Source organism: Adiantum capillus-veneris, chromosome 1 (genome assembly GCF_014529385.1).
Source record: "Adiantum capillus-veneris isolate H3 chromosome 1, ASM1452938v2, whole genome shotgun sequence".
NCBI classification, from domain to species: domain Eukaryota; kingdom Viridiplantae; phylum Streptophyta; class Polypodiopsida; order Polypodiales; family Pteridaceae; genus Adiantum; species Adiantum capillus-veneris.
In genome coordinates this window covers 90,935,166-90,948,795 of record NC_140931.1, presented here as the reverse complement: position 1 = coordinate 90,948,795, position 13,630 = coordinate 90,935,166, and the positions used below count along the sequence as shown (strand labels likewise).

At 41.1% G+C, this 13,630-nt stretch overlaps 1 pseudogene; it reads right to left on the bottom strand.

Annotated features, from left to right (window-relative positions):
- Positions 1-6,741: 6,741 nt before the first annotated feature.
- LOC147465174 (uncharacterized) lies at positions 6,742-12,739 on the bottom strand (annotated as a pseudogene).
- Between the last annotated feature and the right edge of the window lie 891 nt (positions 12,740-13,630).

Here is a 13,630-nt window from a genome sequence, read left to right as displayed (position 1 = left end):
CAAGGCTATTCAAGAGAGTCTCAGAGACAATCTGCTCCCCAAAACAATCATATGTATCCAAGAAGGGAGCAACAATGGTGCTCAGTATGCTATGGAACGCATAGTACCGTTGAATGCCCTACTTTTAGAGTAAAATTCAATGGGAACTACAATGCATGTGGGAGGTATGGTCATCAAGCTAAGGATTGCATAGTATTTAAGCGCGCTATGGCCAATAGACCAACCTTAGCATGGACAGACACACCTCGAGTGCCTGCATTGATGCCAACCCCACCTCTTGAACAAAAAGCACAACACATGGTCCCTAGGGCCCAAAATGTTGTTCAAACAACACCCTTACCACCTCCAGTGCTAGGACTGCAACCACCACATCCGAGAATCACTTCTGTGAATCAAGTGGGTTGTGAGTCATCTATTGCTTGTTTGGAAGGCTGTGAGGAAGATATAGATCCTAATATTGCCTATGGGATGGATGTGCTTGAAGAAAGTCCACAATACTACATGGAGGACTATTGGGGACAGGTCAAACCTGTATATCAAGTAGCTGCTCTTCCTACAAGAGGCCAAAATATCAATTACACTGCCAAGAGACCACCTCTTCAATGATATGAGTGTGGAGGTCCACATCGTGTAGCCGAGTGTCCTATTAGGCTACAAAAGAATGCCACACTAATGCAAACCAATCAAGCGAGCACGTCTACAATGCCGATACTCATGTGTAATCAATGTGGCATAGATCATTTGATTGCCCAATGTCCAAATAATCCAAATGCAATGAAGATCACGCCATTAAACTTGATTGAGGTTACCGAGGAGCCATCACAAAGTACACCTGTGGTACCAGTAAACGTACTCACACGATCGATGCTCCAAAAACAAAATTATATTCCTGCGAAAAGAGACATGACATCAATTGCCCAATCTTAGAAAAAGAAGAAAACACGAAGGAAGAGATCGCAAAAAGCAGCGAAGTCAGACCCCAGTTCAAAGACCAACATAGGGACTAGTGATGACCCCATATATATAAACGATGCTGAAGATGATTCTGATTCAGGTGAAACCATGGAGGCCAAAACGACCACTAATATAGAAACCAAGAAGGAAGATCTTCATGAGCCATAATCGCCACGATCCAAGAAGAAGATAGGAACTTATCCAATCCCTACAGAGGAGATCGAGCGAGTCAAGCAATTAAGGAGTTTGGTAGAAGATACCCAAAGGGATCTAAAACTAGTACTTACGCAGATCCAGATTAGAGACACCGTGTTCCCTATGCAACAACAACCTCACCAAGTCCATAGACCCTTAGCCATACCTAGTGTCATCCAAGAAGAAAGTGACTTAAAGTGATGGGAAAGTGGGTGTACTCACTTCTTGATGGAAAGAATGTTTACAGAGGGACTACCTGATCCTATCAAAGAAATGGAGATCCCATCTTCCCCACGTCAAGGGACTAAAGCCCAAAAGGTGCCGCTCAACATTGCCAAATTGATGGATTTCATGTCTTCAGAAGTTAGAACCACCATCATGTCCAAACTATATAACGACCCTAAGCTAGTCTTAGCTTTTCGAGCCTTCCTCAATGGAGAACTGAAGTTTGGGCTACCACAATTTGCACAGATGGATGGAGCTGGGGAGATGCCAATAGAGGAGGAACACTTAGATCCACAACCCAACCTAGATAAGAACCTTGTTATAGAAATACCTGTTAAGAAGTTGGGACAACAGGACCCAACAGACTTACACCCTACACCTGAACATTTCAAATCCTACACCACAGAGGAACGTAAGGTTGTGTATACAAAGGCTCAAAGAAAACCTATTGATGGAAGCAATGGAGTCTATGATGGTCCAACGATAGTTAAGGAAATAGAGTTAGCAGACCCAGGAGAAGAGTCCAAATCTGTTTTCATTGCCCAAGATCTGACAGAGACTGAGGAGTGTGTACTTAAAGAACTTCTCATGGAATTCAGGGATATATTTGCCTGGACATATCATGATATGAAAGGAGTTCCACCTTCCGTGGTGCAGCACACAATCCCCATGAATAGCATGGCTAAACCAGTTCATGAACGACCCTACCCAATGACTCCTAAATATACAAAAATCGTTCAAGAAGAGATTGAAAATCTTGTGAAATGCAGATTCATATACCCTATTGAGCACTCAGAATGGGTGTCTCCAATAGTGATTGTGCCAAAAAAGAATTGGAAACTCAGAGTGTGTGTGGATCTCAAGAAGGGCAATGCCGCCACTAGGAGGGACCATTACCCCTTGCCATATTCAGAACATGTGCTTGAAAGAGTTGCAGGGAAGGAAGCTTATAGATTTTTAGATGGGTGCTCTGGCTACAATCAAATCACAATTGCGTTGGAGGACCAAGCTAAAACAGCCTTTATAACCGAATTTGGAGTGTTCGCATTTCGTGTTATGGCTTTTGGCTTAACCAATGCCCCTGTTACTTTTCAAAGATTAATAAACACTGCTTTTAGAGAATAGTTGAGGGAGTTTTGCGAAGCTTTCTTAGATGACCTTTGTGTTTATTCCTCTTGGAAGAACATCTATCATGTTTACGAAAAGTGTTTGAGAAGTGCAGATTGTATCGCATCTCCTTAAACCCTTTCAAATGCCAATTTTGGGTTAAACATGGAGTCATTTTAGGGCATATAGTGTTCAAAAATGGGATTTCCACAGATGAGAGCAAAATTAAAGCCATTGCTGAATTGCCACCTCCTACAAACTGTAAAGGAGTTCAAAGGTTCATGGGCCATGTTGGTTATTATTGACGGTTTATTTTAAACTTTGCCGAGATAGCTCCTCCTTTGTACAAGCTTCTTATTGAGTTCCAATGGACCGCGGATTGTGACCATGCTTATGAGTCATTGAAAAAGACCTTGACTAGCGCTCCTATTCTACGAGTGCTCGATTGGAATGTAATTTTCCATGTGCATATTGATGCATCGAACTTTGCTATTGGGTGTGTTCTAACTCAACCAGAAGAACATAAATTGGACTACCCCATTAGCTTTGCAAGTTGTCAATTGAATGATGCCGAGAGAAACTACACCACTAGAGAGCGAGAAGGTTTAGGTATGATTTATGCAGTGAAGAAATTTCTCTACTATCTTCTGGGCAACAAGTTTTTTTTCTATGTTGATCATCAAGCCTTGTTGTATCTAGTAAATAAACCTTGTTCCATGGGAAGAATTACACGATGATTGTTAATTCTCCTTGAGTTTGATTTTATCGTTGTGGTGAGACTTGGTAAAAGACATGTCATGACGGATCATTTGTCTCAAACACCCAATGGTGAAGCCCCTACTGGAGTCGATGATGAGTTTCCCGATACTTCTCTATTCCTAGTCGAAACCATACCTGAATGGAGTGAAAAGATTGTGAACTTTCTAGTTAATGGTTTTCCACCCAAAGAGCTTCGTAAGGACATAGCTTGAAAACTGTTAAAAGAATGTGAACCTTACTCTCTCATTGCAGGAACTCTTTACAGGCTAGGGAAGGATGATATTCTTAGATGTTTGCCCCTGAGGATGAGTATTTATACATATTGCAAGAATCCCACATGGGTATAGCCGGAGGACATTTCTCAGGGGAACTAATAGCTAGAAAGGTGTTGCAATCAGGCTATTGGTGACCTACCTTATTCAAGGATGCATCACTTTTTGCAAAAGGATGTGATGAATGCCAACGGTACAAGATCACACAACGAAAGGATAAGATGTCCTTACATCCTGTTAAAGTGACTCAACCATTTGAAAAATGGGGTTTGGACTTTGTAGGCCCAATTAGACTGGCAGCTCGTAGCACTCAATCTCGATATATTATCGTTGCCACTGATTATGTGACAAAGTGGGTGGAAGCCAGGGCGACACGTAAGGCCAATGCAAGGTCAACTGCCAAGTTTCTCTTTGAGAACATTATTACAAGATTTGGTTGTCCCTTTGAGATTGTGAGTGACAATGGTACTCATTTTATAAATGGAGTAATAAAAGAACACACTACCAACTTTATGATAGATCACCATAAGTCCACACCTTATTATCCACAAGCAAATGGCCAAGCTAAGAGAACCAACAAGACCTTAATCTCTATCTTAACCAAAATGGTGGAAGCTCATTGCACAGATTGGGATTTAAAGCTTACATCAGCTCTATGGGCTTATCGTACTGCGTACAAAGTTGCCATTAACTTCACCCCGTTTAAGATGGTGTATGGCTAAGAAGCGGTTATGCCATGGGAGTTTGTCATTCCTAGTCTTCGAGTAGCTTTTCAAGAAGTTTGGGATGGTAACCCTTTGGTTGAATGATTATATATCCTTGAAAGGCTAGACGAAGACAGGCAATTAGCTGTGCAAAATGCACTTGTGGAGAAAGATGGGAGGAAGAAATGGTTTGACCGTCATCTAAAGAATAAAGATATCAATGTTGGTGATAAAGTCCTTATGTATGGAGTACGTAACAAAAAGAAAACATTGAAATATGCGGGAAAAGGACCATATAGAGTATGTGAGATCACCCCACAAGGAACCATTCGTGTGGAGACTCTTGATGGAGTTGAAACCATTGGATTCCTCAATGGGAGAAAATTTAAAAGATACTATGATCCTTTAAGCCAAGAGGAGCTACGTGCCATCCATACAAAAAAGGCAGCCAAGGCACAAACATAATTGAAGAGGATACAAGCTCAAGTTGAGGCTAAGGAGCGGCAACAATGCATAAGACAAAAACGAGAGGCTAACCTTGGATTTACACATGCATTCCACGTTGAAACCGAAGAGGATTGGTTGGACTCTGACACACCTCTACGATACCCTATTGAGCTAAACAACACCTATGGAAAAGTGCTATATAATGCTTTATTGGACATGGGTGCTAAATATAATCTGCTATCATATGGGGTGTGGTGTTAGTTAGGGAAGCCACCTCTATCTGAGAGTATTATCCAAGTCAGGGGTGTCAACAAGAAAAAAACTGTGGTTTTTGGAATCTGGCACACTTCTATCAGTTATGACGATGGGGTTGTAGCTCAAGACTTTTTGGTCATGCCTGTTGGAACTATGGAGGGTAATATAAACCTAGGAAGCACGTGGATGATAGCCACCAAAATGCACTATTGATTGGGGACAGGGGGTGTCACAACACAGAAACTAACTCTTAGCCCTGCCACTCAAGCCATAGTCCTTGAGATATTGCCTCTTAAGGAAATAAAACCCAAAACATTGCATATCCAAGAGGTTGAACCATATGTCCCCATAGCCCAACTCTCTAGAGCTTCAACTGATACAGTTGAAATAAAGCTTGAGACACACAAGACCCATAACAAACAAAACATACAAGTGGGTCCCTAAAGCTTCTTTAGCGACCATATCCAGTTCTAAAAGACAAGAGCCTGGTAAGAGACGTCCCATTCGCCCCAAGAAATGTAAAGAAATGTTGCGTTGGATTCCTAAAAAACAATTGGAAGCCCAAGGCTAATATAAAGGAAATGATCAAATTTGGGTGCTAAAACGTAAATTGTGCTCTTACTTATCACCGGGCCCATGTGAGCTCAATCCTGTGGCTCCAAAACAAATTGAAGATTGCGGAAAGGAAAAAATCATGGAATGCTACACACCTGCTCCGGAGCTAGTTTGGGTACCGAAGAAAGAACGATTTGTTCCACTTAGCTCAGGAACATGGAAATCAAATGAAGCTTCTTGCTCTTTGTGTAGTTCCTATATAGAAATAGAAGCTTTGACACAACCTTCACCTACCATTGTACATATCAATACAAGGAAGAAAGAGTTTGCACCTCCCGTTGTAAGTTCACCACCTACAACAATGTTGCAAATAAAATCATGGGAGAGTACCTTACCACCCTTGCAACTAGATGAAACGCATAGGGCGGTCGAAAACTATTGGTTAAAGTCTTCATCCATAACAACTTGGAACAATTGATTTCAAAAGGTGATGACATCATTCCAAAAGATATGATCTACCCAAGAAAGGGGGGAGTGTTTGCTGACATCCATCATTCACTTGCTTCCCTCTCAACCTTCCTCCTTGACCTCTCAATCTCCAATCTTAGGGAATGTATATATAAAGCCTTATACTCACAAAAACAAGATAAAAAAGTAAAAGAGCAAGAGCCATAACACAAAATCATAAAAACACATTATGCACAAGAACATGACCCTTGTAATATTTGCACTCTAACCATCATCTATTTGCGTGTACAGATACGGCTGGTACGCTAGAGTCATCCAATCCTGCCTTGGATGAGAGATACCCTCGTTACTTTTCACAAATTTTTCACATGGTATTTTCGGTGCTTGCCTGTGAATGGGATTTGGTAGGTATGCTAGCATGTGAGAGGAATTTTGAGGAGTTAGAATGGCTGATATGTCTCTTGACCACGACTGATCCATACTTAGTAGAGAGTGTATCTCCCATTGCACAAGCCTATCCTTTTGACCAAGATGACTATAGGCGTCTAGTGACCTTCTTAGTAAAAATTGGTGTCTCTGATGATGAAGAAGATTTACATGATTATACGGATGGCACATATGGTCTCACGGATGATGACTTTGTTTTTCGCGACGACGAGGATAGGGGTTTAACAACACTTTCCACTATCTTTTGGCTAATGTAATTAAAAGTAGGTAAGTAGGAATTGAGGAAGGTTTCCAATCCATCTCACTGTCTCGATTGACATCACTAAAGCTACTTGCAAAAAATTTCAGAGTTTTCAAGTACAAGACTCATACGGTGAGTTCAAAGCTTTAAAATAGCCTTTCTGGTCATCACTGACCTTGGAAAGGCTATAGCAACCTATGGGTAAGTCAAAAATCAAAAGTTTGAAAAAACATGAGCTTATTATCTCCCCATGCATGCAAAAGTGAGTTTTATTGGTCAAAAGTGCTTGCATTAACTTGTGTAAGACCCGAATGCCATCAAACTCCCAAAAGATTACAGAATTTGTCATATACATAATAATTGCCTTTTGTTCCTCATGCCTAAAACCGAACTTTTTCCAAATTGGATATCTTGTTTGGGTGATATGTTAACACTTTTGTGAAGGTACAAGTGATTCTAACTCCATTTGGGACTAAAATTGGGCTAAAATAACCTTCTCTTTGAACAGACAGACAACAAGGGATAAGAACATTTGATACTGAATAGAATTTGACCAAACTTCTTGACATGCCTTTAAATACTTTGTTATAACTTGGGAAAGTGAAAAAGTGGAAAAAAGTTACGAAAATAACCACCAAGATAATAAAGCATGCTCAATATCTGGGAGGGCAAAAAGACAAAATTTTGACTATTTCTCAACTTCACAAGTATAAGCATAGTGTACGGAGGCTCTGGTTCAAGTTTGATAGAATTTGGACTTGTAAGTTGTTAGATAAGCTTAGAACTCACTGAAACCAAATTGCAGACAAAGAATTTGGCCTTGAAACTTCAAAATTGAACCAAAATTCATGAAACTTGATTTGTGGATTGATTAGAGTGTGTACATCTAGTACAAGCCAAAAACGTTGAAAAATTACTTCCCTTTGATCCTTGAGATAATAAGCACGATTAATATCTCCTAACCTAAAAATTGAAATTTTGTAAGTTTTTTCAAAGGGAATTGGATCTAGCGTAGCAATAGAGTGCTTGGAAGAAGTGTGGGGAAGTAGAACAAATTGACCATAAATTGAAATAATCACATTTAGTGCTTGTTGGACACATGCTTGACCAGTGTGGGCCAGAAAAAATGAAAAATAGTCATTTTTTGGCCCAATAGATAATAAGTGTGCTTATTACCTCTTGCTAGCCAAAGGGTTCCATTTTGATATTTTTTGGTCCAAATAGATGATAGCCTCACCATATGAATTGGTATCGCAAGTTTTAAGTCATTTGGATATTGTTTGCTACTTGAAATTGAGTTTTCTAGATTTGAAGGTTGCATATTGACCTTTTTGCTGTTTTGGCAACAACAAATTTGCACCAAGAGTCCTTGTATATTCTTGTTGATCAATAGACTAACTTATATACCTTTGATTGTATAGGAGTGATTGGGATCTAGCTTGGGGAACTACCATATTGAATTTACGATAGTAGAATGGGTTAGTATTGGTATTGAAGGTACGGTGTTCATTTTCATTGAGTAGTTCAAGTCTTTATGTACCTAAGGTCAAGCCAAATTGTCACAAATTGTTGGAATTAGGGTTGCAGAGAAATGCACACAGCTTGGAGAAGACGAAGGAAGCTCAAGGCACACAATAGAGAGTGTATTACTTAGTGTGCAATGGAAATATAGATAGCCCTAGAGTGATGGGCGTATATACAATGCTTGGGTGAAAAAACCTCCTAAAGAGGGAAAAAATGCCCCGGCGGTCCTAGTGTCTTCACACACATTACTACCACACGTATATGGTAACAAATTCCCCTTGGAGTGATGCGGTGAACGAGAGCTGGCACATGAGCAAAGGGAAGTGCCATGCCCTGAGGACATGATCAGTCCACAAAGGGGAGTAAGCCCAAAGTTTTGTGGAAAGCTTCAAGCTTCTCACGAGACAATGCCTTTGTGAAAAGATCTGCAAGGTTGTCCTGCGTTGGCACATAAGCCAAGTTGATCTCTCCTGCTGAGAGCCTCTCCCTGACATAGTGGTAATGCACCTGAATGTGCTTTGTGCGAGCATGAAAAACTGGGTTTCTCGCAATTGCCAATTCGCTCTGATTGTCAGTGTAGATAGTGTTGGCAGTGTCTTGTCTAACACCCAAATCAGCCATAAGGCGTCTAAGCCATACACACTCAACAGTAGCTATGAAGACTGCCCTGTACTCAGCCTGACAACTGGAAGTGGCCATAGTAGGTTGCTTCTTGCTCAACCATGATATACATGAACTGCCAAGCATGAAACAAAAACCACTTGTGGACACTCGCGTGTGAAAACAAACAGCCCAATCTGAGTCTGAAAAAGCATGTAAGTCTGGGGGCAATGATCCCCCCTTGGGATAAAACAAGCCAAGATGTAAAGTGCCACTAAGGTAGCGGAAAATCCTCTTGACAGCCTGCTAATGCTTCGACACTGGGCTATGCATAAATCTGCTGACCTGTGAGACTGCAAACTGAATATCTGGCCTCGTGTTGCATACATAAATGAGCCTAACCAACAACAGTTTGATAAAGAGTGACATCAAAAGGATCTTCAGCATCATGTAGACTCAACTTCAAACCTGTTTCCATGGGAGTGGCAATAGGTTTGCAATCCTCAAGTCCAAACTTACATAGCAATGTCTCTATGTAAAATCACACTGCTTAAACCCTATAACCAAGTAATGATGCAACAGCCCCAAATATTTCATCTTGAAAGTAGCATTCAAATCAGCCTTAAATTCAGCAATATGTCTCATTTGGTCCAGTGATCAGCAAATCATCAACATAAAGAACCACAATGAGAAGTACATCACCCTCACGCTTTACATACAATGTGCTTTCTGTTGGACTGTTACGAAAGCCTCGTTTGACCAAATGAGTGTCATCTTTCTCATACCAAGCACGAGGAGATTGCTTCAACCCATGCAAAGCCTTTTCACATCTGCACACTTTGTCCTCTTGTCCTTTTATGACAAAACAGCGAGGCTGCGTTACATAAACTTCCTCAAATATGTCACCATTCAAGAAAGCAGTAACAATGTCTAATTGATGTACATCCCAACCAAAATGAGCTACCAATGCACATAGAAAATTCACAATAGTCATACGACAAGTGGGAGCAAAAGTCTCTTCATAATCTACGCCCTTTTGCTGTGCATAACCCTTTGCAACAAGTCGAGGCTTATGGCGATCGATCTCACCATCCGGCTTGCGTTTCAACTTGTAAACCCACTTCGTACCAATGGACTTTTTGCCATCAGGCAAATCACATAAAGTCCATGTGTCATTTTCTATAAGTGCATCATATTCTGATTGCATGGCAGCCATCCAATTTTTTGAATTCTGTGCTTCATCAAAAGGCAGAGGCTCCTCAACATCATGTAAGCTAGACACAGTCAAAGCATAAAAATCTGATGGATAAGATGCATGGCGAGAGCCTGAACTAGACAAAGGTGCATCCAATTTACTATCACGCAAAGTGTGCACCAGCCATACCTCTAGCCTGCTCATTTTCAGCCCTTTCCTCATCAAGTACATCATGTACATCTGCATCAGTAATAGGCTGATCTGTAACATTTTCAGAAACCCCCATAGGCTGTACATTTTCCTCATTGGAACTTACATTCGTATTTCCACCACCGAAAAGAGGCAACAAAGTGTCATAAATGTCCTGTGAGCTTACATTACTGTGTCTAGTATATGAAAGCAAGGGCTCAATAGAATCTTCCACAAACACTACATCCCGTGAAACCAAAATACGTTTTGTTTGCGGATGATACAACCTGTAACCTTTGCTTTCAGCACTATAACCAACAAAAATACATTTGACAGCCTTATGATCCAATTTTTTGGGTTGTGTTTGTGGCACCAAAGCATATGCGAAACAACCAAAAACACGCATGTGCTCAATAGAAGGCTTTCTATCATGCCATGCTTCATATGGAGTAATAGACTGCAAAGCTTTCATAGGACACCTGCTTAGTACATAAGTGGCACACATGATGGCCTCAAGCCAAAAAGAATGCGGCAAAGCTTGACTTTTGACCATACATCGTGCCATTTCCGTAAGTGACCTGTTTTTACTCTCAGCCACACCATTTCGTTGAGGTGTATAAGGCACTGTACATCGGTATTTTATCCCACGACTAGCCAGAAATGAATTGAATTCATGAAACATATACTCCCCCCCTCAATCGGAACGGAGGGTGCCCATAGTACATTTCGAGACATTTTCAACCCATAGCCAGAAATTGTTTGAAGCACATAAAAACTTTAGACCTTGCTTTAAGCGGAAATACCCATGCATGCCTGAAGTAATCATCAATAAAAGTCACGAAGAAAGGTAATTGCCCAAGGACAGAGTTTGCATGGGCCCACAAACATCACTATGCACAAGCTGCAACCTGCATGTGGCCCGAACTGAACCATCCTTTGGAAACTTAGAACGCTGCATCTTACCCAAAATACAGACTTCACAAACATGTTTGACAGGTGCTTCAGGAGGCGGCAAAGAAGCAACCATAATAAATTTCTCCAAACGCAGCAAGCTGGAAAAATTCAGATGACCAAAACGTACATGCCAAAGTTTTGCATCTGAAATAGCCCTTGAATCTGCACCAGCATTTGCAAAATTTTGTCCACACTTGTCATACAAAGTGAGCTTATACAACCCACAACACAAAAGGCCAGATGCAACAATTTCATCACCAAAATTGAGATCATGAACTGTACATCTATCATCCATAAATTTGACTACAAGCCCAAGTCTAGCAAGTGCAGATACAGACAAAAGATTCTTCTTGATCCCAGGTACATAAAGTGCATCAACAAGTGTGAAAGAACTACCATTAGTAGTAGTAAGCACAATCTTTCCAACTCCCTGAACCGGATAAGAGGCATTGTTGGCACAAGTGACTGAGTTCCCATGAGGGACAGACTCGAGAGAGGTGAACAATTCACGATGTGAGGTAATGTGCTTTGTAGCACCACTATCAAAATACCACACATGTAAATCTGCAGCAACTGACAAGCATGCATCATGGACAGTAGGATTGTAAGTGCACTCTGTGCTAAAAGCCCATTTTGCATCGACATAAGAGTCATAGTCTCCTTTCACAGAAGACTCAACAATGACAGCATTTGTAGTGAAACCAGCATTTGTAGTGGAACCACCCTCTTTCTTCTTCGCCTCTTTGGCCTTCAACTTAGGACACGACTTGATCAAGTGATCATTAGCTTTACAATAATGGAAACACATCTTCTTTTTTCCCTTATCACCAGAATTTCCAGACGAATTGCTGCCAGCAGAAGCATTAGGAGCAGAAGTTTTGCTACTTGCAACAGAACCATAAGAAGTGGCTACATTGCTGTTACCACCCTTTCTTTGAGAAGCAATAGAAGCCTGTTCAACTGCATGCTGCCTAGTCCTGTTTTTTTAGCAAAGTGACTCTTGCAACAACAATGTGCATAATGCATCAAACTTGACAACTTCAGGATTTCCTTCGGTCATCAGTCTCCAAGTACTAGCAAAAGTTTGATAGGAATCTGGTAAGGCATCAAGAACAATCTGCACAAGGGAACTGTCTGAAATGACTTCACCTGCAGAAATAAGTTGCTCATTGATATCCTTGACACTAGCAAGGAAAGTGTCCATATCATCTTTCTCATGCATAATCTTCGACTCCAACTCTTTACGTAGCAAAGCAATTTTAGCCTCATTGCGACTTCCATAAAGACCGGCCAAAATATCCTAAGCTTGTTTTACAGATTTTGCTAAACAGATGTGAGGAACAATGGTGCGCTTCACAGACAACGCAATCAATGCATGAGCTTGCGCATCCTTTACATCCCAACGAGCTTGTTCTGCTGTAGGCAACACAACTCTAATAGCAGCAATCCTTGCAGCAAGACCTGCAACATCCTCAACGTCGCCTGCATCCTTAGAACTTGGACGTACATCAATGCCCTACACAATATTCCAGACGCCCTTTGACACAAGAACATGTTGCATCATGTAAGCCCACATAGTGTAATTGTCCCCATCCAACCTGTCCTCAGCAACAAACATCTTGAACACATCTATGTTGTTGTCAACCATGGTCAATGCTGCACCTGATGTGAGAACTACTCGAAAATAGGAGAAACGGAGCGGGAACAACACGTGATATATAGCACAAACCGTAGAAGACTGTAAGGCACCTGTTATGCAGAAATCGGCACTGACAAAAATTCTGCACAAAATGACAAGATTGCCTGTGAAGACCTGCCTGTAGTGGAAACGGAGGCCAAAATGAGCCCGAATCAGAAATATTTGTTGACCTACGAATGCTTGCTAAACCTCACTGTAATCGGAGAAAGTGAGCAGAAGTGTGCTGGAGCAGCTGGCGACTAAGCCCGGGAGGACGTAACCTGCTTTGATACCAATTGTTGGAATTAGGGTTGTAGAGAAACACACACAACTTGGAGAAGCTCAAGGAACACAATAGAGAGTGTATTACTTAGTGTGCAATGGAAAGATAGATAGCCCTAGAGTGATGGGCGTATATACAATGCTCGGGGGAAAAAACCTCCTAAAGAGGGAAAAAATGCCCCGGCGGTCCTAGTGTGTTCACACACATCACTACCACATGTATATGGTAACACAAATCAAGGTTGTAATAGATAAATTCAGAGTAAAGTATCTACAGAGGATAGTATAAACAAGGGAAGCCTTTAGAGACTATAGTGGAAGAAGTGCCTGACACTTACCTCTAACTCAAGCTCGAAGATTTCTTCCTTCTCGACTGAATTGAGGGCTGGAACCTCTCTCAAGTTCAAACACATTTTGACCTTCTACAAGACAAACAAGCATGGGCCCCACATTTCTCTATATCCTAATGAAGAGTATGTGGTAAATATTGATGATCACACAATTGAGTTTGTAGAGGAGGTTAGAGCTAACAAGCAAGGCACCTTTTATACAGACCAAAACGGAGTGCAATACCTTAAA